The sequence below is a fragment of the Symphalangus syndactylus genome, chromosome 2, assembly GCF_028878055.3.
Source record: "Symphalangus syndactylus isolate Jambi chromosome 2, NHGRI_mSymSyn1-v2.1_pri, whole genome shotgun sequence".
NCBI classification, from domain to species: Eukaryota; Metazoa; Chordata; class Mammalia; order Primates; family Hylobatidae; genus Symphalangus; species Symphalangus syndactylus.
The window spans coordinates 73,892,415-73,916,269 of record NC_072424.2 but is presented as its reverse complement, the minus strand read 5'-3'; the positions used below and the strand labels follow the sequence as shown (position 1 = coordinate 73,916,269).

At 34.2% G+C, this 23,855-nt stretch overlaps 1 protein-coding gene across 3 annotated transcripts in view; it reads right to left on the bottom strand.

Annotated features, from left to right (window-relative positions):
* FUT9 (fucosyltransferase 9) overlaps positions 1 to 23,855 on the bottom strand; it is a 203,887-nt gene that overhangs the window by 76,916 nt on the left and 103,116 nt on the right. The window contains exons 2-3 of one of the 3 annotated variants that reach the window (XM_063619575.1): positions 22,634 to 22,722; positions 15,680 to 15,796 (exon numbers count right to left, since the gene is read on the bottom strand). The gene's annotated coding sequence lies outside the window, so the exon portion shown is untranslated. Of the gene's footprint in view, positions 1 to 15,679; positions 16,169 to 22,633; positions 22,723 to 23,855 lie in introns of those variants that run through there. The other 2 variants (XM_055259169.2, XM_063619576.1) reach the window with 2 other exon arrangements.

The following is a 23,855-nucleotide window of genomic DNA, read 5'->3' as shown; positions in this document are numbered from 1 at the left end:
TATAAAGATAAAATATAATAAACATAAATTAGTTCATAACTGCAAGAAGGATGATGCTGTTTATATCTGACCTAAGCATAATGAGTTCATTTCTTAGTAAAATTAAGTCAAAACTTTTAATTGTATCTGTCAAGATTTTCAGGAAGCATTCAGAATCTCTTTGGATAGTTTTGAATACTGAGATATTTCTCATTGAATCCAACTTCTGGTGCTGCATCACATATCAACATATCATGCTCGAAGCTAAAAGGTTAAATGATTCTACTCACTCAAGTATGAGGAAGTTAAGACAAATGACTTTCTAATTACTCTTGGTGACATTTTCCTCAAATGCATTTCTTAATTATCTAATGCAATATATGGATGTGATTTTAAAATATGCCCACTGATACCCCATCAGTATATTTCTCAGGCAAGTAGAAGATAAAGACAATAATTAAGGGTTAGAAAAAATCAATCTATAAGCCATCAGTTCTTTTACATGATTTCCTTTTGATCTTGTTAAGGAATTCTATTACCTTCATCTCAGAAAAGTCATTTCTTTGGCAATGGGTAATTGATTTAGGCTATACTAGGTATCCAATATATCACTAAGATATGCTGCTTGAGAAAGCCACTTGAAATCACAGAGATGACAGTATTGGTCTTGGAAAGAAATGTTTGTTTCCCACTTTCTTATTTCAAAAGTACCTTTCCTTCTACTTTACATTTTTAAAAAATTGTGGTAAGAACATGTAATAAGATCTAACCTTTATCAAATTTTTAAGTACACAATACAGTATTTGTTCACTATTAGCACAATGTTGTACACCAAATATTTAGAACTCATTCATCTTCTATAACAGAAACTTTATACACATTGAACAGCAACTCCCCTCCCACTTCTCTCTGCCCTGGTACCTTTTTTTTTTCTGCAACTGGCAGTTTTGCATTTGCTGTGCATGTCTCTATGCAGTATACTTAGCATCCATAATATTATTATATTCCCAATGCTCATTATTTCCTTTTATGTTGAATCATGGTGAATAATGATTAAATTGGCTGGCTAACTGGTTTCCAGCCTAAAGCAGTTTGAGTATTGGCACTAAGATGCAAACCTTGCCATTCCCTCTTTAACACCTTTCCCTTGGGCCCAATAAGTGGTGCTCATTCATTTCTAATTCCAATGGGACATTGTCTGAGGCTACAATATGGTTCGAAATAATAAGCAGTAACTAATGAAATATCTCTATTGGCACAAATTTTTGGTGAACCAGATGTCCCTCACGTATGTGTGTGTATATAAAAAAGTATGTACTGTACATATACTAACATTTGATTATACTGTACACACCTCAGCTTTTGTAATATTGTAGAGAAAAAAAATATCATTCATAATACTCATGATAATTTATCTTTCACATTGCCTCCCATTCATATTATGTGACATTCAATAAAGTAATTGATAGAGTAATTTTCTTTCCAAGCAACATATTAGTCCTTAACTTTGCAATGAATATTTGTAGCAATACAGCAACCTGCACCTTTTTGAAATGCCAGCCACGTAATTTGAATGTGTCATGCAGTTACTTGACAAGGTTACATATTAGACAATTCATGGAGGACCAAGGACAAATACATTGAAGTTGGTCCTGCAAAGTAGAATTTTGATTATTCATCAAAAAATAATTTAAATTATCTGGAAACTAAGTAAGACTATAAAAAATTAAAGTATTCAAACTATACTACACGAGAGAAGTAGTATAGTGCAGTCATTATACACGTGAGTTTTGGAATCAGTTGTTGCTGGTTATAATTCCTGCTTTCTGTGGACTTTTGGCAAATTATTCAACTTTATTAATTTTCAGTTGCCCTGTTTGGTAAAATGTAGTTAATGATGTATCTGTTTCATGAAATTATTGTAATAATTATTGTAATAATCTCATGAAGTAGTGTATATAAAATTTTTAACACTATAATTGTCAAATAGCACTCAGTAATTGGTGATTACTTTTATAAACTGAAGGAGAAATTTATCATGTTGAAATATTTGGAGAAGGACACAGAGTTTTATAAAACAATAGAGCATTGTTTGCAATTTCTAAATATCAGATATTAGATAAATGTTCCTGAATAAGTAATTGGTTAAAAAATTATGGTCCAAACAAAGAATGGAATAGTATACTGCTCTTAAAAACAGTATTATTGACTTATATGTGTTGACATAGAAAACATCCATGATATAGTCACAGGACAAAAGGAAGTTATAAAATTATGTAAGGTATGATTTCATTTTGTGAAAAAAATGTTATTAGCTGTATATGTGCACAGCAAATGCATTTGAAACATGTACATCTAAATAATAGTATTGTTCTATTTATCTTTGGCTATTACCTAAATTTTTATAATGAACATGTATTAATTCTATAATAGAAAACTATTTTATTATTTTTTTCTATTCTTTCACATATCTTCTCTTTATTTTTCTCATTTGACTCATTCCCAAACTCACGTGTCTGAAAACCTTGTTATCATATTTTGTGGGCTTCTATACTTAGGAGTCTAAAAAAGAAGTACTTAAGGATATCTCCTTGAATTCATTAAAAAAATTATGCCTACTTAATTTAACTATTAACATCCTATAGTAAAACATTAAACAAAGTGAAACTATCCTCATTCAATAGTTAGAAAACCATAAGACCTTACACATAAATGATATATCTTTGAAGATAAAAAGCAAAATTTATTATTTACTTGAGAGACTACTAATTTAGCAAGTAATTTTAGCAAAGTATACTATACAAACATGCAAAACAAAAACACTTTAGATTCGTCTGTAAATTAACACTTTGTGATCCCTCCAGTACAGGTGTCAACTGAATAGTTTACAATTACTGAAAATTTATTCCATGTGGGGCAGTAAGTTCAATGTATGAATTACACACCTTAATTTAGTTAACTGCCTGAGGAGACAGAGGGTAGTTTCATCCTCATTTTATAAATGAGAATGTGGAGCCTAGTGTGGTTAAATAATTTTGGTCAGAGTTCCTTAACCAACCAGTTGTAGAGCTGAGGTCTGAACCCAATATTTATTAGCTGAATTATAAGATCTGTCTTATTATTCAAAAAACAATAACCAATTGATTACTCAGATGTTCGCCATGATTTCTCTACTGTTTTCGTTTTTTTGGTTTTACTTCATCCTTGTATTCTACTCCTAGCTGCTTTCAGTGATGTAAGTGAAGCACCACAGAAGTGGCTTCTGGTTGTGGAAAAGTTTCTTAAAAGTTCCACCTCTCTAGAGCTATTTTTTTCTTTTTTTGGCAATGACATTTAGTTTAGACCCGCAGTAAGAAATACATTTTATTTTATTGCCCAGTGCACACACATACAAATGGTCCACACCTTCCCTAAAAGACAAGAATATTATTATTATTATTATTCTTTTTAAAAAAGTGCTCTGGGGACTCCAGGGAAAGGGTGGAAGGGGGATGAGGGATAAAAGACTACACATTGGATACAGTGTACACTGCTCAGGTGATGGGTGCACCAAGATCTCAGAAATCACCACTAAAGGACATATCCACATAACCAAACACCACCTATTCCCCCAAAACCTATTGAAATAATAAATAAATAAATAAATGGCTATAGATACATAAAGTCCTCTGAAGTGAACAGAATAATGTGCTTTTTGTGTATTTGCTTTGAATGTTAGACTAAAAGTCTGCAAATAGTTTTTTGCTTGGGCAATTATACTTCATAAAGGTTTTAAGAAAGCTTATAGGAACTGTTATACGCTTTCTACATTTTAGCACAAATTCCATTACAGTATATCAAAACACATCATAAAATATTTTCTCATGTAGAAAATGAGTGTGTCTAAGCCACCAGAAACAGAACATAACAAAACATAATAAAGTTGAGTACCTGTAAATGTCTGGCAAAATGTATGTAGCTTAGTGCTAACAAGTCCCCCAAAACTGTCACCCTTTCTCTTTTGGTGTCAGCCCAGCGACAATTTTCAGCTTTTTTGTGAAGAAAAATATTCCTCTGTATTATGCACTTACTACAGTCTAATTAACCTTCCTCTGTTATCCAAACCCTCATGATTCTGCTGTGGAATGCATGCTTACACACAGTAATGACTAACCTGCAGCTGAAACCAGAGAGGATGCGTTCCACTGGGGGCAGAAATACTGACATTTTGCACATTTTCAGGAGCAGCTTATAAAGGCTTTTAGATACTTTAGAAATGGAACGGCAGCCATATACGTTCTTTCAACCTTTGTTTTTCAGTCAGTTTTCTGGAATGATGTTGAGTACTAATAAAAAGTTTCATGGAGTGGAAAAGAATTCTTATCTCCCATGAAGTATTAGCATTTATTAAAAAAAGCAAATAATATAAAAAAAGACTTCTGAATTTGTTCCAATATCTAGTGATGTAAATGTTAGGATGAGAAAACACAATGTATCATGGGTAACATGGGAATTTTGTAGGGAGACAGGAAGAAATGCAATTGATAAATGGCACCATTTGCATCTTCTGCATTTCATGCTGGGACTCAGGAAAATCTTTAACTTCTCTGAGACTTGTTCATATGAGAAATGAAGACTATAATATCCTCTTCATAGAACTGTGATGATAGGAAAAATAACTCTTGTAATTTACTGACATGTTTTAGGCAATTTAGTAAATTTTAGATCACCTCCCCTTCCCTAATTCCTCTCCACATATTAGAGAAATGATTTACTTGTTTGAGAAGAGGGAAGAAATTTGTTATATACCAGGTGAAGAAAAAAAGGATACTTCTTTTGGTTTCTATAATGTCTGCAAAGTTATAGGAAATCTTTTCTCAATCTCAATTTCTTTTGGGTACTTATGAGAATGACTCCCAGAGGAATCACTGAATGAATGTGGAAGCTGGGATTCCCTAAAGCATTCTGAGGTTATGGAACAAGCCCATATTTCCTCTGAAGGTCTGGAAGCAGTAGAATGCAAATAAGCTGCCTCTAAAACTTTCTTCTCAGAGATAGGGATTTGTAGCCTGCATTCCTCCTTTTGTTTAAACAATTACGATTAAGGTTAACAATGATTTGAAACAAAGCTGTGTGTGTTCGTGTGTATGTGTGTGTTTGGAGGAGTATGACAACACTACATTTGTAGTCTGGATAACTGCATTGGTCAGTGCTGGCAACCACTTACAATATAAATGTGGAAAGAGAAGGAAAGAAAAAATAAGTTGAAAATGAGAAAAATCAAGCTACTCTTCAAGGTGTTATTTGTACAATGTTAGATAGTTGAATTTTCAGAAATAGTCATTCATAATACGTTCTATTTTTTTCACTTTTCTTCATGCAGGTGGTTATAATAACATTTATTTTGGAAAATAAGTAATATATAGCCTATTGTGATGATACTTTAGAGTAAAAGAGAAATAGGAACTCATAGAAGAAAAAATAATGCTAGCAGTACTTATTTAGAAAGGGCTCCTCCATACAAGCCAGGTACTGGGTCCTGCACATAACAAATACACAACATCTTGTGTCATTCTCAAACCAGCAGTGTAGGTGGTAATATTATTAACTCAGTTTTATGAGCAGGGACGACCACTATGGTATACTGATTCCTCTAAAAGGATCAGGAGAAAATGTTAAATTTTGAAGAATTTCTAAAATAATTTGAGTTCAGAAATGGCTGCAGAGTAGCAAGCAACAAGTTTGCACTGCCACAGTAAAGAGAAAAGCAAAGCTCCAAGAGTTTCCTCGCACACTGTAAGATTTTAGAATGAGTCAGAAGAATGATGATCACTTTTTCTATTGCCACACTAAGTTGGAAAACATGTGTATGTAGTTCAATTAAAATTGTGTCAAAGAAAACAAATTTTACTGTATTATCTTTTTTTTTTTTTTTTTTTTTTGAGTCGGAGTCTTGCTCTGTCACCCAGGCTGGAGTGCAGTGGCGCAGTCTCGGCTCACTGCAAACTCCGCCTCCCGGGTTCACGCCATTCTCCTGCCTCAGCCTCTCGGAGTAGCTGGGACTACAGGCGCCCGCCACCACGCCCGGCTAATTTTTTGTATTTTTAGTAGAGACGGGGTTTCACTGTGGTCTCGATCTCCTGACCTCGTGATCCACCCACCTCGGCCTCCCAAAGTGCTGGGATTACAAGCGTGAGCCACCGCGCCCGGCCTACTGTATTATCTTAAAGGAGGAAAAATAATTACTTTTGTATCCTTTAAAAATAATATGTATAAAGAGGTTGGATATTCATAATTGTAGCAACAATTAAAGTGCTTGAAAGTTTCACTCAGGCTCATGAATTGCAGTTAATCTACAGAATTTCTTTAACGTCCAAGAACAATGTCTCTGCTTTTTAGAGAGATATTTTAAAAAAAAGGACGGGAGTTTATTTAATTTTTCAAGCAGTAAATGGAGCCCATGTTATTGTGTTACTGAGAAATTCAAGATGAAGGTGGGGAGAGAATATAACTAATGGCATTATTAATGTGACGTTAGCATTCACACCAGGTTTCATTTTTACTCCATCTTATTTAATACATGAAGACAGGTTAAGTTTCTTATAATATTTATAAAATTACATAACAACTATCTCTCATAGCAGAGAAAGTCAAATTTTAACTTCCTTTTTAAAATTTATTTTTAAAATTAATTTTTCTCATACTGCCTTGCCTAAGATTCTTTTTCTTTTTATTTGTCAAATAAAAAGTACTTTTCAAATATAAAGTTAAAAAATTTGTCTCCCAAAAACCATGCAGAGATTCATACCCCCTCTCCCACCTCCCAATGTTGTTTTATTGAGGAGGTTCTGATTATTTGTTTGCAACTGACGTCTAATTTATGTAAAATTTTGATTCTAGCCAAAGAAAGCTAAGCCCTACAAATGTGGTAAAATTAATTTTTTTTGAAATTTAATTTAAAAATTCAAGGCCAAACAGGAAAAATGTTCAAAAATGCCCACTCTTCAGAACACTATCACTAATTGACTGATAATTCACCAAATCTTTTCTGAAAATATTTACTTACTTCAGTTATACTACCTGTATTTGTGTGACTTATAAGAAGTATAAAAGTAATAGAAGAATATATTTTTATTATTAAAATGTAAATAATTCAAGTGTATATAAAATAAATAATTAATACCAAATTTTAATACCATATACCAAATTAATACCAATTGCCACTCTTTCAACCCATTCTCTTCCCCAAGAGGTAACCACTTTTGTTTCAGTGTGTCATATATCCTTTTAGAACTTTTTCAAAACTGTATACACATTTATATATATTTAGATATATTTATACATATATATGATTTTTAAGAGAAAATTGAGACTCTTCTATTTATTTTATTCTGATACTTACTTTTTATAGTGAATAGTTTGAAGCTGTTTTAATTTTAATTTTTATTTTTTGAGACAGGGTCTCACTCTGTCACCCAAGTTGGAGTGCAGTGGCACAACTGCAACTTACTTCAGCCTCAAACTTTCTGGGCTTAGGTGACCTCCCACCTCTGCCTCCTAGATAGCTGGGACCACAGGCACATGCCACCATGCCTGGCTATTTGTAATTTTTTTTTTTTTTTTTTTGAGACGGACTCTCGTTCTGTCGCACAGGCTGGAGTGCAGTGGTGTGATCTCGGCTCACTGCAAGCTCCACCTCCCATGTTCATGCCATTCTCCTGCCTCAGCCTCTCAAGTAGCTGGGACTACAGGTGCCTGCCACCACTCCTGGCTAATTTCTTTCTTTTTTTTTTTTCTTTGTATTTTTAGTAGAGACGGGGTTTCACCGTGTTAGCCAGGATAGTCCCGATCTCCTGACCCTGTGATCAGCCTCGGCCTCCCAAAGTGCTGGGATTACAAGCGTGAGCCACCACACCCAGTGGCTATTTGTATTTTTTTGTGGAGATGTTTCACCATGTTGTGCAGGCTGATCTTGAACTCCTGGACTCGAGAGATCCTTCCTACTCAGCCTTTCAAAGTGCTGGAATTACAGGTGTGAGCCACTGTGCCTGGCCCTTTAGTTTGATATTTTAATCTGTCTTTGTATATTCACCAAGTTATTTTCAATGGTTGCTTAGCACTGATTGGTAAGAATATATTATTATATATTTTACTTTTCTCCTATTGATGGACATTTTGATTATTTTTAATACTTTGTCATTCTAAATTTGCAATGAACATTTTGGTGAAGGCTTCTTAGTGGTGCATACAAGTGTTTTTAATGAATAAATTACCACAGGTAGAATTACTGGGTCAAACAATATATGTTTTTAAAATTTTTGTAAGTATTACAAGTATGTTATCCAAAAGGGCCCAACTTGCTTCACCTGGAATCAAATTTTCCACAACACTTAATAATGATGAATGTTATGAACTATTTAATACAGTACCAATGAAAAAATGTCCCATTAGACCACAAAATTGTGTTTGTCAGGTCATTAATTGGTAAGGTTGGACATTATTGTCTTTATTGGGATAATTTTTATTTCCTTTGTGAAATGACTATTCATACTTTATTTGCCCCTTTTATTATGGCATTTTGGATAATTAATTTGTGAACACTCTTTACATATTACAAAATTAAGCCTTTGTCTAATTTTGGGGGGAACATTTTCTCCCAGGTTTTTAAATTTAAAGACAAAATTAATTTTGTTTATAGTATCTTTTTTTGCTATACTGAAGTTTTGATAATTAGGTAGTTGAATCTGTTAATTTTAAAAGTTTATTGCTTGTTAAATTTGGCTTAAAAAGCTCTTTACAATTTTCTTTTTTAAAAGAGTAGTTTCAAAAATTGACAAGTGGAATCTAATTAAAATAAAGAGCTTCTACACAGCAAAAGAAACTATCAACAGAGTAAACAGATAAAATCTATAGAATAGGAGAAAAATATTTAAAAAGTATTCATCTAATAAAGGTCTAATATCCAGAATCTATAAGAACTTAAACAAATTAACAGGCAAAAAATAAACAACCCCTTTAAATGTGGGCAAAGGGCATGAACATAGACTTTTCAAAAGAAGACATACACATGGCCAATAAGCACGTGAAAAAATGCTCAACATCACATTAGAGAAATGCAAATTAAAACCACCATGAGATACCATCTCATACCAATCAGAATGGCTGCTATTAAAAAGTCAAAAAATAACAGATGCTGACAAGGTTGAGGAGAAAGGAGAACAATTATACACTGCTGATGCGAATGTAAATTAGTTCAGCCATTATTGAAAGCAGTTTGGGGATTTCTCAAAGAACTTAAAATTACCATTAAGCCCAGCGGTCCCATTATTGGATATATAACTAAAGAAAGATAAATAATTCTACCGTAAAGATACATGCACACATATGTTCACTGCAGCACTATTCACAATAGCAAAGACACGGAATAAACCTAAAAGCCCATCAATGATAGAATGGATAAAGAAAATGTGGTACATATGCAACATGGAATACTATGCAGCCATAAAAAAGAATGAGATTATGTCCTTTGCAGCAACATGGATGGAACTGAAAGCTATTGTCCTAAGAAACTAATGCGAAAACAAGAAACTAAGTATCATGTATTCTCACTTATAAGTGGGAGCTAAACACTGAGTACACGTGTACACAAAGAAGGGAACAACAGCCAGCCACTGGGGCCTACTTGAGGGTGGAAGATAGGAGGAGGGTGAGGATTGAAAAACTACCTATTGGATACTATGCTTATTACTTAGGTAAAGAAATAATCTGTCCATCAAACCCCTGAGACACGCAATTTACCTGTCTAACAAATCTGCACATGTACCCCTGAACCTCAAATAAACGTTTAAAAAAACAGTAGTTTTTAACAAAAGAAATTATTAATCCTCAGACCAATAGTAACCTGAAACCATTCTTAATAAGTTTTCCATGAATTATTTTGGTTGATAATGCTGGACACTTAGATTGAAATTTTCTGCTCAATTATTTAATATTATTACAGATGGCTCATTTCCATTTTAATTATCACTTTATATTTCTCATTCACTGCCTGGCCATGCTATAATCTCTACAGGGAAGTTAAAGAATACAGAAATGATATTGCGTCTACCTCCATTGAATGTATTTAGGTGAAATAAGTATGTTTATAATAATAAATAACATGAATTAAAGTGTAGTTTGAATTTACAAACCTGTGTATGTAAAGACCAACTCAATCTCTTAGTCTGAAGCAGAGGCAGAGAATCCTTTGCTTTAAAATGCGCTGAAGCCTAACAACACATTGCATGTAGTTGATAATTTGCAATATGTCCTGGATCTACAGAATAGCATAATTATGGTATAAATACTTTTCTGCATTGTTGAGTGAGTGCTTTGAAGACCTAAGAACTTTAAGGAAGCAAAGAATGACATCTTGTTGGAGGTGGGGCCTGAAGGGAGGTGTTTTGGTCATCAGGGCAGACCTCTCATGAACTGTTTGGTGCCTTCCTGGCAGTAATATGTGACTTCTTGCTCTAGAGCTGGTTGTTTAAAACAGCCCGGCACTCTTTCTTCTTGCTTGCTCCCTCTTTTGCCATGTGACACACTGGCTCTCCTTACCTTCCTCCATGAGTAAAAGCTTCCTGAGACCTCACCAGAAGCTGAGCAGATACTGGTGCCATGGTTCTTGTACCATCAATTACCCTATCTCAGGCATTCCTTTATAGCAATGTAAAACAGACTAATGAAACATCCAAAGGCTGTGGACGAGTTTTAACCTGCGCCGACATGAGAGAGGCTTAAGCACTGTTGGGGGTAGAAGAGGAGGGAGGCACATCAACCCTGAAGACAGCACAAAGAGGGAGGAAAAACAGGAACTGAGGTCAACCTTCACTCACTGAAAAGCTTAAATATTGTGTGCATGTGTTTTTAATTCCCTAGAGCACTTGGTGGCTAACCTGACAGGAAAATTACAAAAGAGAAGCATGAATTAATGACACAGAAAAGAAAGCAGCTATAATGAAAATAAACGAAGGCAGGATCTAGCTCTAAAATGCTTTTAGGAGAGTTAACAGGAGCCTTTGAAAATGAGCTGGGTAGTAATGGATCATGGTTCAAGTAGTGGCCAAGGAGCATTTTTAATGAAAGGAAACTGAATGCATTTGATCATTCACTGTTGCATGGGGCTCTGAGGGTGCAGGTGGAGGTCCAGAAGACTTCAATTCTAGCCCTGTTCCCTCCCACCTATGTACCCTTGACCCAACTACTTCATCTTTCCGAGCTGTAGTTTCCTCACATAAACATTAGAAATAATATTAATCCCTGTTAGATAATTGTAAAGACTGAGCTTACATTTATTAAGTGCCGACACAGTGACTTACATAAAGAAAATACCAGATTTTAAAATGCTAACAGTTATTGTTATTATAATGATTAAGTACTTCTGTAATCAATATCACATTTCAATTTGCCATTGCCACAATGTAATTCAGGTAGAGAAGGAAGTATTCTTATCCCTAAATGAACAAGATGAGATAAACTGACTTGCCTCATAACACGACAAAGACATTGAGCTTTTGACATTAGGCCTCATGGATCTTTTGGTTATGCAATTTGGAAGAGCAGTCAACATAGTAAGACATAATAAGAAATAAACCAAGATTTAACAATTATGTAGCTCCTCCTGGGTAGAAAGAGTATGCTATTTATATGTTTTCTATACATGATTTCTTTACATCATCATTACCATCCCATGTACTAGAATTCCTATTTTACAGATAAAGGAGGTGAGACCCCTATAGCTTAAATTACTCATGTAAGATTACATCAGCCAGCAAATGGTAAAAATAGGAGTCTCTTGTTATTCTGTCTGAACCTAGAATGCAAGCTCTTTTCATGAGGTCAGGCTGAAATGAGTCATCTGTTGATGGTGCTGGAATAGGTTGTAGAACAGTAAGACAGAATGCAAGATAGAGACATCATTTGGAATGAGTTAACCAGGACGTATGTCACTAACACATTTCTCAAAAATAAAAAATTATACATCTTTTTGGAAAGTTTAGCCAAAAGAAGAGAGAAGAAGAGCTATTTTTTGCATGGTAGAAGAATGGGGGTGGAAGTATAATGAGAGAAGCCAATATTTCAGAAACTGAATGTCATTTAAAAAAAGAAAAGGAGGCGTATAAAATTGTTGACTATGGAGGAGAGCAAAATTCAGGAGGATGAGAGTCAGAAAAAAATGTAGAACTGGCAGGGTCAGCTTTCTGAGAGGAGACTAGAAGCCATTCGAGAATGGAGTATCAGCAAGTAAGAACACAATTTATATTAAAGAGAGAGAAAGTGCAAAAAAAAGAAACAAAAAATAAAAAATAAAGATTATCAAGTAATCTATGTAAGTATGGATTTAGAGAAAAGCAGCCTCGGTCAGGCGCAGTGGCTCACGCCTGTAATCCCAGCACTTTGGGAGGCCGAGGCGGGCTGATCACAAGGTCAGGAGATCGAGACCATCCCGGCTAACACGGTGAAACCCTGTCTCTACTAAAAATAGAAAAATTAGCCAGGCGTGGTGGCGGGCGCCTTTAGTTCCAGCTACTCGGTAGACTGAGGCAGGAGAATGGCGTGAACCCGGGAGGCGGAGCTTGCAATGAGCTGAGATTGCGCCACTGCACTCCAGCCTGGGCGACAGAGCCAAACTCCGTCTCAAAAAAAAAAAAAAGAAAAAAGAAAAGCAGCCTTATGAACTAAAAAGTTTAATAAATAGACATTTGTGATCCCACAAAATGTATAATTATATAATTTCTTGACAATAAAATAGGAAATAAGTTTTCTTTAACAATTTAACTAACTTACGTAAAATGTACTTACCTTTCCATCCTAGTTCTACTCCTCTTTTCAATGGATACTACCTTTCCACATCTGTTTCACTGTTGGATACTGACATAGTATTTCTCAAGCAGAAGAAGATTGTTTTAAAAAACAAATTTCTAGTTATTTCCCCCTCTTCCTTATGAAAAGCCCTTGGCATTTTCCATCATTTCCTCTGTGATTTTTTTCTCATAAGTTATTTCAACTATAGCTTGAGAATAAAATGTTCCCACACTCCTAGGAAGTGATTGATATTTTTCTGTAGCTATGGTAGCAAGTAGTCACCAGAAGTGGTTTTAAAACTGCTTAATCAATGACAGTTCCAGAAACTATCGGAACTGATTTCACACAAAGTTGAATCTCAGTGAGGCTGTGCATCTCAGTGAGCATGCATTTGCAAGTCAACCAACTAGTTATAACCCTAACTTCCTAAAGTCAGTTAATCAGAAAAAGACTCACTTCGAAGAACACACTTATGGAAGTTGATTAATCAAAGGAATTCTCACCTGAAGAACCATATTTCTACAAATGACATCAATACACTTATGCCTCCGGAAGTCAACCAGTAACTGAATTACACTCTTCCTCAAAGCCCTCTATAATATTAGCAGTCTTCTCTGCTCTGAGAGACTGTGCTTGAAAATTATATTTTGCCCTTTTTAAAATAAGTGATCACTTCAGCACTGGGTTTTTTTGTTTAAGATATTGACGCCAATTTTCATTCTTTTGCCAGCTGAATACTCTGGAAGTTAGTAATTCATTCAACAGCCTCAGAAAGAATATATAGTCATATCCTTTGCGTCAATAATTAGATTTCTAGAAATTGGTCCAAACTGACACTATGCATAATCTTTATTATGCATTTTTTTGCATTTAATCCTCACAACAGCTCTACAATATAAGCTTTGTTTTGTTTTGTTTTGTTTTGTTTGTTTTGTTTTGTTTTTGAGACGGAGTCTCGCGGCTGTCTCCCAAGCTGGCATGGAGTGGCGCGATCTCGGCTCACTGCAAGCTCCGCCTTCTGGGTTCACGCCATTCTCCTGCCTCAGCCTCCCGAGTGGCTGGGACTACAGGCGCCCACCACCACGCCCAGCTATCCACGCCCAGCTATTTTTTTGTATTTTTAGTAGAGACCGGGTTTCACCGTGTTAGGCAGGATGGTCTCGATCTCCTGACCTCGTGATCCACCCGCCTCGGCCTCCCAAAGTGCCGGGATTACAGGCGTGAGCCACCGTGCCCGGCCATAAGCTTGTTTTTATTTCCATTTTTTATTTGATGAAAGCAAAATATTTGACAAATATTTAAATTGAAGTGTTATTTATGTATATGAAAATTCAAGTACACTCTAATACCCAAGATAAGAAAAGGGTTAGGCAAACAGTCATTATAAAGGCACCTACAACAAATAAACATGTTAAAATATTTATGATTTGACACTGATTACAAAATCAAAACAAAATTATAACTATACCATGTAAAATTATGTGTACATATGGATTCGAAATAAAAAGAAACATAGGCAAATAATTCTGTGAATTTCTGTGGTGGTTGGATTATGAGTGGATTGACCTTTTAAATATTGCTTTAATGTTTGTGTAATAAGAAAAGTAACCTAAAGTGTAGTTTCTGCATTTGAGAGTTCCAGCCACCCATCCAATATTGTATTGGAAATTCCAATGCCCCACAAGATTTCTGAGAATTAAAGAGGTTCTAGAAACTCCTGATTACTTAGGGTCCTGAACTTCTGAACTAGAGATTTCCAAATTCTATTCATGTGTTATCTACCATAAATGTTCCTTTTTCTGATTGCTTTGACCTGGATGTGAAACTGAGTCTCTTTAATTTCCCCTAAAATGTCCTATAAGGAACATGCAATGTTAGCAGAAGTTTTAGATGGAGAGCTGTTATGTCATAGCAAAGTGCACAAGCTAATATTGAACACAGATCATCACTTTACTAAAATTCTTTTGGCTACCCAGCACATCTCATCTTCTCCTCCTTGAAGACTTACTGATAAGTTTCCCTCACTTTATCATATAAAGCAGCTTTCCATCTTCAGTGTAAGCTCTGAGTATAATGAAGATTTGATCTTGTGCTCTCATAAAATCAAAAGGCGTATACTAGGTTTTACCCTTTAGCAACATAGAGATTTATTTTAAGGCAGATTACATTTCAAACATAAAAGTGGATGAATCACTATATTCATTTGGGGGATTTAAACGACATGAATTTAAGGTCACAAATTTTAAATTAGCATCCTACTGTGTTTAGAGTACAAAATGACATGAATTAAAAAGGAATGATGGAACATACAAAGTAAAAGAGAAGATTAATTTTTTAATATGAAGAGATACAACATAGTTTAAAATAAACTGAAATTAAAATTCAAAAACCTACAGAGTGATAATTGACTTTATAAGGATAGCAAGAAAGCCCACAGGGTTAATATGCATGGTTTTAAATAAAAGTTTAGGGTATTTTTAATCTGCCTCTACTTATTCTAACTACTTAATAACATAAATATTCACTCCACAGTGTTTTTCCTAGGGGGGCTAGTTCACTGTGAAGTGTTTTCTTGTCTCTTTGTAGAGTAGCTATAGGGAAATGATAGTCTCTGAAAATAAAACTTAAGAACAATTTGAAAATAATAAATTCAGATTTTCTTGACATCTTTATTGACTAATTCTTTCCCCAGAGCATGTAATTTGAAGCATATACTTAGAACTGCTTATATCTGCATATTGAAAGTAAGGATATATCATTATAAGGGATAAGAAGAGAAAAGGATTAAAATAGTCACTATTATAGGTAGTCTTCCATAGACATTGATTTTGACCCTACTATCAAGGCAAAAGTAAATTATTGTTAATTTTTTAGTTACCAAAATAAAGCAGTAAGTTCTTCTGGGTGCAGAGGGTGAAAATACTGTATCCTCAATTTTCTCTGAAATCATTGGAGTTCCATAGGATTCTGTATTACCATCTATGTTTCTTAGTTCCTAGAAACAAGTAAGGATAAAACACTGTCCATGGTATGGAAGATATTGGACGGTATGTGTGAGAACAATCCAACTATTTTTCCATCTATTTGTCCTACTCTATCCACCCATGCATCCGTCTATACTCCATCTACTTCTCCTTGTGGAGGAGAAAGATTTGAGACACCACCAAGACTCATTTTATGTTGCATATTGAATGGTCATCACAAACAGTGGAGCTCTGGAGCATCTCCCATACGTGATTTCTTCCAGGCTACCCTAATTACTCCTAAAATTAACTGAAAAAAAAATGTGCTTAATGTCATTTTGTTTAGAAGTCAAAACCGCAAATATTTTAAGTACCTGTTATTCACCAGGCAGAATAGTAGAAAGTCTTAGTACAAAAAAAAAAAAAAAAAAAAAAGGGTGGTCTTGGCGAGCCACGGTGACTCACGCCTGTAATCCCAGCACTTTGGGAGGCTGAGGAGGGCGGATCACAAGGTCGGGAGATCGAGACCATCCTAGCTAACATGGTGAAACCCCGTCTCTACTAAAATAAAAAAAATTTAAAAAAAATTAGCCGGGCGTGGTGGCGGGCGCCTGTAGTCCCAGATACTGGGGGTGCTGAGGCAGGAGAATGGCATGAACCCGGGAGGCGGAGTTTGCACTGGGCTGAGATCGCGCCACTGCACTCCAGTCTGGGCAACACAGACTCTGTCTCAAAAAAAAAAAAAAGGTGGTCTTATAAAAAGGAACTCTTCTGAATAGTCTTTTAAACAAAAACAAAACAAGTAAACAAAACAAATAAAATATATTTTTACTATGGTAGAAGGACTTTAAATCAGAAAAAATAAAATAATGAGAATTCTGAACATTAAATATGGTAGAAAATTCAAATAGATTTGATAATCTTTTCCAAACATGTTTATGCATTGTAACAGATAACAAATGAGGGTTAAATATATAATGGATCACACTGATTTTGCATTTGCCTCCTATACCTACTATACTATTATTTGAAGGTATAGAAATTGTTTCTCTATTGGGTGTATCTTCTTTTATTGTTAATAATCCCCTCATATTCAAGAAGCTCCTCAAATAGCCTAGTAAAGTATTTTCAAATTACCTAATAAAATAAGCTCCCTTAGAAGTCATCATTGTGATTGGAAAGCAATAGGGAGAAAGCTTGATTTATTGATTAGTAAGAGTATGCTATAAATTTTCTTCATATTAAAACTGTGTGGATTATGAGATCACACTTACTTAGAAAAATTGCAGCAGATGGGCATAGTGATGAAGGTATTAAAGGAAAGGATCACAGGTTAGCTTGGCTTTATAAAATGACTTTATTTCCTCTGAGATACTATATATAAATCTAACAAAATTGCAGCAGGGAAGATTGTTATTTAAGAAAATACATGATGAATGCTTTTGTGAGACATAATTATTTTGCAGTAAAAAACACTTTATGTACAGTCATGTGTCACTTAAAGATGGGAATATGTTCTGAGAAATGTGATGTTAGGTGATTTCATTGTTGTGCAAACATTAGAGAGCGGACTTACACAAACCTAGATGGTATTGCCTGCTACACATGTAAGCTATTGTTTCTAGGCTACAAACTTATAGCATGTTACTATACTGAATACTTTAGGAAATTTTAAAACAATGGTATTTGTATATCTAAACATAGAAAAGATACAGTAAAAATACTGTATAAAAATAAAAAATCGTACACCTGTATAAAGCACTTACCATGAATGGAGCTTGCAGGACTGGAAGTTGCACCGGGTGAGTCAGTGAGTGAGTGGTGAGTGAATGTGAAAGCCTAGGACATTACTGTACACTACGGTAGATTTTATAAACACTATACAAATGCTATATTAAACCTATAAAAAGATTTTTCTGTCTTCAATAATTTAATGTTAGCTTATTGTAACTTTTTTACTTTATAGACTTAAAAAATATTTTTAAGTCTTTGAGTGTTTTCATAATAACACGCTTAAAACACAAACACATTGCATAGCTGTACAAAATAATTTCTTTAATCCTTATTCTATAAGTTTTTTCCTATTTTTAAATATTTTTGTTTTTTATTTTACCTTTTAATTTTGTAAAAACTAAGATACAAACCCACACATTAGCTTAGGTCTACACAGGGTGAAGATCATCAATATCACTGTCTTCTACCTCCATATCTTGTCTCACTGGAAGGTCTTCAGGGGCATTAAGGTTCATGGAGCTGTCATCTCCTATGATAACAATCTCCTCTTCTGGAATACCTCCTGAAAGACCTGCCTGAGGCTGTTTAATAATTAAGTTTTTTAAATAAGTAGATGTACACTCTAAATAATGATAAAATATAGTAAATACATAAACTATAACATAATTGTTTATTATCATTGTTATGTACCTTATGTAATTGTACAGTATGTACTACACTTTTATACAACTGGAAGTGCAATAGGTTCGTTTACACCAGCATCATCACAAACATGTGAGTTGTGTGCTACTAAGTTCCGATGGCTACAAAGTTACTAGGAGATAAGAATTGTTTAGCTCTATCATAATCTAATGGGACAACTGTTGTATATGTGGTCAATCATTGTCTGCAATGTTATGCAGTGCATGACTATATTTTGTAGTTCTTTTTTTTAGTTCTTGCACAGGATTTCCTTAAAGTGAAAGCGTATGTGTGTCCAATATAACAGAAATAAATTAGCAATAATGATTTCCCAGTCTAGTAGGACTTTCTGGTTTGGTTTTGTTTTGTTTTGTTTGAGACAGACTCTTACTCTGTTGCCCAGGCTGGACTGCAGTGGTGCAATCTTGGCTCACTGCAACCTTCGACTCCCATGCTCAAGCGATTCTCCTGCCTCAGCCTTCCCAGTAGCTTGGACTACAGGTGTGCACCACCACACCAGCTGATTTTTGTATTTTCAGTAGAGATGGGTTTTCATTGTGTTGGCCAGGCTGGTCTTGAACTCTTGACCTCAAGTGATTTGCTTGCCTCAGCCTCCCAATGTGATGGGATTACAGGAGTGAGCCACTGTGCCTGGACTCTAGATGGGACTTTGAAGCTCAACAGGAAGCAGACATTTCAGGTAAAAATTTTGAATTTAAATGTGAATAATAGTTTTTTAATGATATAAAATTGCCAGAATTTTATTTAAATTAAGAGAAAGAGCTTGATTATTTCTGGAAATTAAAAACAAATAATTTAACAAATAAGAATATTTCCATGTAGTGTAGACTTCTTGATGTGGTACAAAAGTTAAGATTACCTTGAGAGGTAAGATTTTTCTATGTAGATGCTCTATCCTTTACAAACTGCTGATTCCAGTCAAGTCACTTAAACTCTCAGAGACTTCTCTTGTGTTTAAATAAAGCATGCTATTTGAGTTTCCTACATTCCATGCTCATTCTAAGATTGAAGCATTATGATGTATACACAGAAACCTCTAAACTCTGAGCATGAAACTAAAATTTGGGCATGAGGCATGCTAATTGCTAATGTGGTATCACTGCTTCTAAAGCTTTTCAGTAGATAGAGCTAATAAATGTTATGTGTGTAGACCCATTTCTGTATCTATGTATTTTAAAATAAAAATAGATTCACAAATTAATATCTACATCTCTAATCTAGCAATGCAAGGTTAATTTTAGCCATCTCTCTTTGCTGATTATAACTTCTCTCTCTAGCAATGTGAAACCTATCTCCCAATATCTATATTTACTTATGCATTCCACCCTAATGCACATGCAAAGTACTTTCATAATTGCTAACCTGCACTCCTTTGAAAAAAATCTACTAAAATACAATGTCTATGTATAGTTCTTTTTATAGTTAGCCTCACCCTTTGCAGATTTTTTCCTTCCAAAATACTGTTTTCCAAAATATAGGCTAGATCCTTTGACTGCATCACCTTTAGTAAGCTTATATATTACATTTGTAAGATGGTTAGGTTCACTTGTCACTGTTTCCACCCAATTTTGGGATATTGCATCCTATTTGTTTTCTTTCTTTTTTTTTTTAATGTGCATGCTGCAGAATTTACTCATTGTGTTGTACAGTTCTATGGGTTTTGATGAGCATGGTAATTTTTCCAGCACCACGGACAGTTCCATCGCCTTTAAAATTTCCTCATGTAATTAATGATTTTGTAGTCAGCCCTCTTATAACTCCAACTCAATATATCTCTAACTTGGGCAACCATTGATCTGCTTCCCATCTCTATGTTTTGGCTTTTTCAGAATTTAAGATACATTGAATTGTATATCTTAAATATGTAGTCATTTGGGCCTCCCTTCTTTCACTTAGCAAGATGCACTAAAATGTTCATCCATGATATGCATAAATCAATAATTCTCTTTTAAAAATATTTGAATAGTATTCCCTTTTATAGATTTACCACAGTCTGTTCATTCATTTACCAGCTGAAGACATCATATTAGTTATTTCCACATTTTGGCAATTGAAATCAAAGTTTCTGTAAATATTCCCATTTTTTTTTTGCATCAAAAATGTTTTTCAATTCACTTGGGTAAATACTTAGGAATGGGATCACTGGATCATATATTAAGTAAGCATTTAACTTCATAGGAAACTTGTACATTCCAAAGTGACTGTACCATTTTGAATTGCCAACAGTAATGAAAGTAATGAATGAGAGTCTCTGTGGCTCTGCATGCATATGAATATTTGACACTGTTAGATTTTTAATTCATTTATCCATTTTTAACAGGTATGTTCTGGCACCTTATTGTGGTTTTCATTTGCATCTCCTTAGTGAACATCTCCTCATATTCTTATTAGTCATCCATACATCTTCTTTGGTAAAGCTTAGATATTTTACCAGGAAAATTAGATTTACTTTCTTATTAATAATGTTTTAAGAGTTTTTTATATATTATGGATACAAATCTTTTATCATATACATGATATACAAGTCTGATGCCTATATTTTCATTCGTTTAAGAATGTGTTCGGTGGAACAATTTTTTTGAATATTAGATTTTTTTTCTATTGATTTACTCATTGTAATGGGGAGGGCTGTGATCAGCAAATTACTTTAGTTACAACAAAGCAAGTACACGGAAGCAAATAAAAAGCCCCCAAATTCCAACATGTATATAGCTTAGAATTACACATTTGGTATATTTTCTTCTCTATAATTTCTCATAAACATGGGGTTCTGTAAAACCCCATTTTAAGTAATAAGTTTAGGGTTTGACTTTTTCTGTCATTGAAATTTTAAAGTCATATGCTCCTTTGATGTGGTCTGAAGTTGGCCTTCAAAATTCATTAGGTAGCAGAACCGAAGCATTATATCAGTGGTCTCCTGGAGCAGAGTTTCCAGTATGGAAGCTACCAGCCACATGAGACAGCTGAGCACTTGAAATACAGCTAGTGTCATTGAGGAGATGATAATCAATTCAAATTTAAAAACTGACACTTGATTTAGTTATTGGAACACTTTTAAATATTTGTAGGACAATTTGGGTTTGTGAATCTACTTTTTCAACTGTAAATTTTATGAAGTCTAAGTATAGATCAAGTATATTCAACAAAACTTTAGTATCTGCATTGAGATGTGCTATAAGTACACACTGGATTTCAAGGACTTAGTGTGAAAAAAGAATGCAAATTGTCTCATTCTTTTCTTTACATTAGTCATATGTTAAAATAACTATATTTGGAATGTATAGGGCTAAATAAATAAACTATATCATTAAGACTCATTTCACCTGATTCTTTTCACTTTTTAAAAAAGTGGCCATGAGAAAAATTTAAATAACATATGCAGTTCACATTATAGTTTTATTAGATAGCACTGCTATAAAATATGTATTAAATCATATTTTGTGTCACAATGCACTCAGAGTTCTGAAACAGGGATGTTAATAACCTATCCACCACCACCTCCAATTCTCTGACAGCTTTATATCCTCAGACAGGAGCTTCAGCAAAACAAGCGCTGAAGAGAATAGAGAGTAAGGCTTGAGAAGGGATTCTAGGTTTGACGATATTAGGTGTTGTTAAGGAACAGCATCTCCTAACGCCCTAAACATGCCTTAAATTGTAGGGACACTGCTGATTCATGATGGGCTCCAGTTCATAGCTTGCTTTGATCCAAGGAAAAGAGATTGGGCTGTTTTATTTCTTTCTCACTGACATGAGTAACACTTATTGCTTTGTAGTATTTCTTAACTCAAAAACAAAGCACAATATCCCAGAATTCTACCTCCTTCCTTATTTTTTAATCACGTGAAATGAACAGTAAGAGGTTCACATCTGTGCAAAGACTACTTTCCTTTTTTTATTTAACTTATTAAATAAATTACATATATATGAATATATATAGTCAATATATTCTTATATTCATATATAAGAATGATTTATTGGTATAGGCATTATCTACCCCGAATTAAAACCCATGTTCAAAAGATAACTAACATAAAAAGAAATTGACCTAAATTTAAAATTAGATTGCAAATTATATTGAGAACATAAAATTTTCCATGTCTAATATTTATTTACTTTTTTCTAGAAAACAGAAGAGTATAGAAATTTTAAGATTATTAATTGTAAGATTTATTTTAAAATATGATTAGACATGATGGATATATTATCCTACCTACCATGACAGAAAATTATTTTAAACTTTAACTTTGATAGAATGTTAAAACTAAGTTTATAAAAGATCTCCTCTTAGAAGCTAACCTTCTGAAATAATTCTGTAACTTGGATGAATTTTAGTTCAAAATTTTCTGAAACAATATAAGTCATCTATAAGTTCTAATTGAACACATTTCTTCCACAATCAAGCTAGATTGAGAAAGTAAATATATACTTACAATATAGAGAACATATCATGGGAAGCACATAGACAGTTGTTATACTACTTCACTGTATTATCAAATCCTTGAGTTATTACATTCTAAACCTGATGGGAAAGAGAAATAAAGAAGTATGTTAGTTAAATGCACTGGATGTACTACATATATGTAGCTAGATAACCAAAAGAAATCTAAAAGAAATAATGCATGATAAAAAGATAAATCTTTCTGTATTATTGTGTTCTTTGCTGATATCTATTTGTGATTTCTGTTAAATTTTAGAAAAATGTTATTGATGGCCGGGCTTAATGGCTCGTGCCTGTAATCCCAGCACTTTGGGAGGCCAAGACGGGTGAATCACTTGAGGTCAGGAGTTCAAGACCAGCCTGGCCAATATGGTGAAATCCTGCCTCTACTAAAAATACAAAAATTAGCTGGGTGTGGTAGCAGGCACCTGTAATCCCAGCTACTGGGGAGGCTGAGGCAGGAGAATTGCTTGAACCTGGGAAATGGAGGTTGCAATGAGCCAAGATCACACCACCGCACTCCAGCCTCAGTGACAGAGCAAGACTCTGTCTCAAAAAAAAAATGTTATTGAATAGCTTAAATGGTTACAATATATAATAAGGGAAATATCATTAAAAAGAATGAATGCTCTAGGTTATAGTTGAAACTCTAAGAAAGTGAGTATAAGATATCTTGATAATTAAATATATTTAAAGTTTCCCATTTACAGAATAAATTGTGCCCATGTCACAAAAAAAAAACAAACTAACAAAAGAAGTTGCTAAATCCTCTGGATGTATACAGCTATCTGAATGCTTAGAAAAATAAAGATCAAACAATTCGATGATTTGCCTAAACATCTGTCATTTTAATGGTGATATGTGTCAGCCAACATAAATGATTAGTATAAACAGAGGTAAATGCTATTATTTGGGTGTTTTGCCCAATCAAGAACAAATGTCTTTAAACTATGGAATAACTTAAAGTATTATAAAGGGCAGATTCAGTTTTCTCTTTAAGATAATACCACCAGAAGTATGTTATATAAGCTTATCCTCTGTCAAAAAAATGCATTTTTGCTATAGAACAGACCCAAGGGGCTTCTTACACTTAGCACTAACCAAACATACTTGTTAAGTATCTTGTTCTCATTACATACACCCATGCACACACACTTGCGCGCACACACCAACACATTTTGTTCTGATTTTATGTCCCTCAAACACTTGCATTT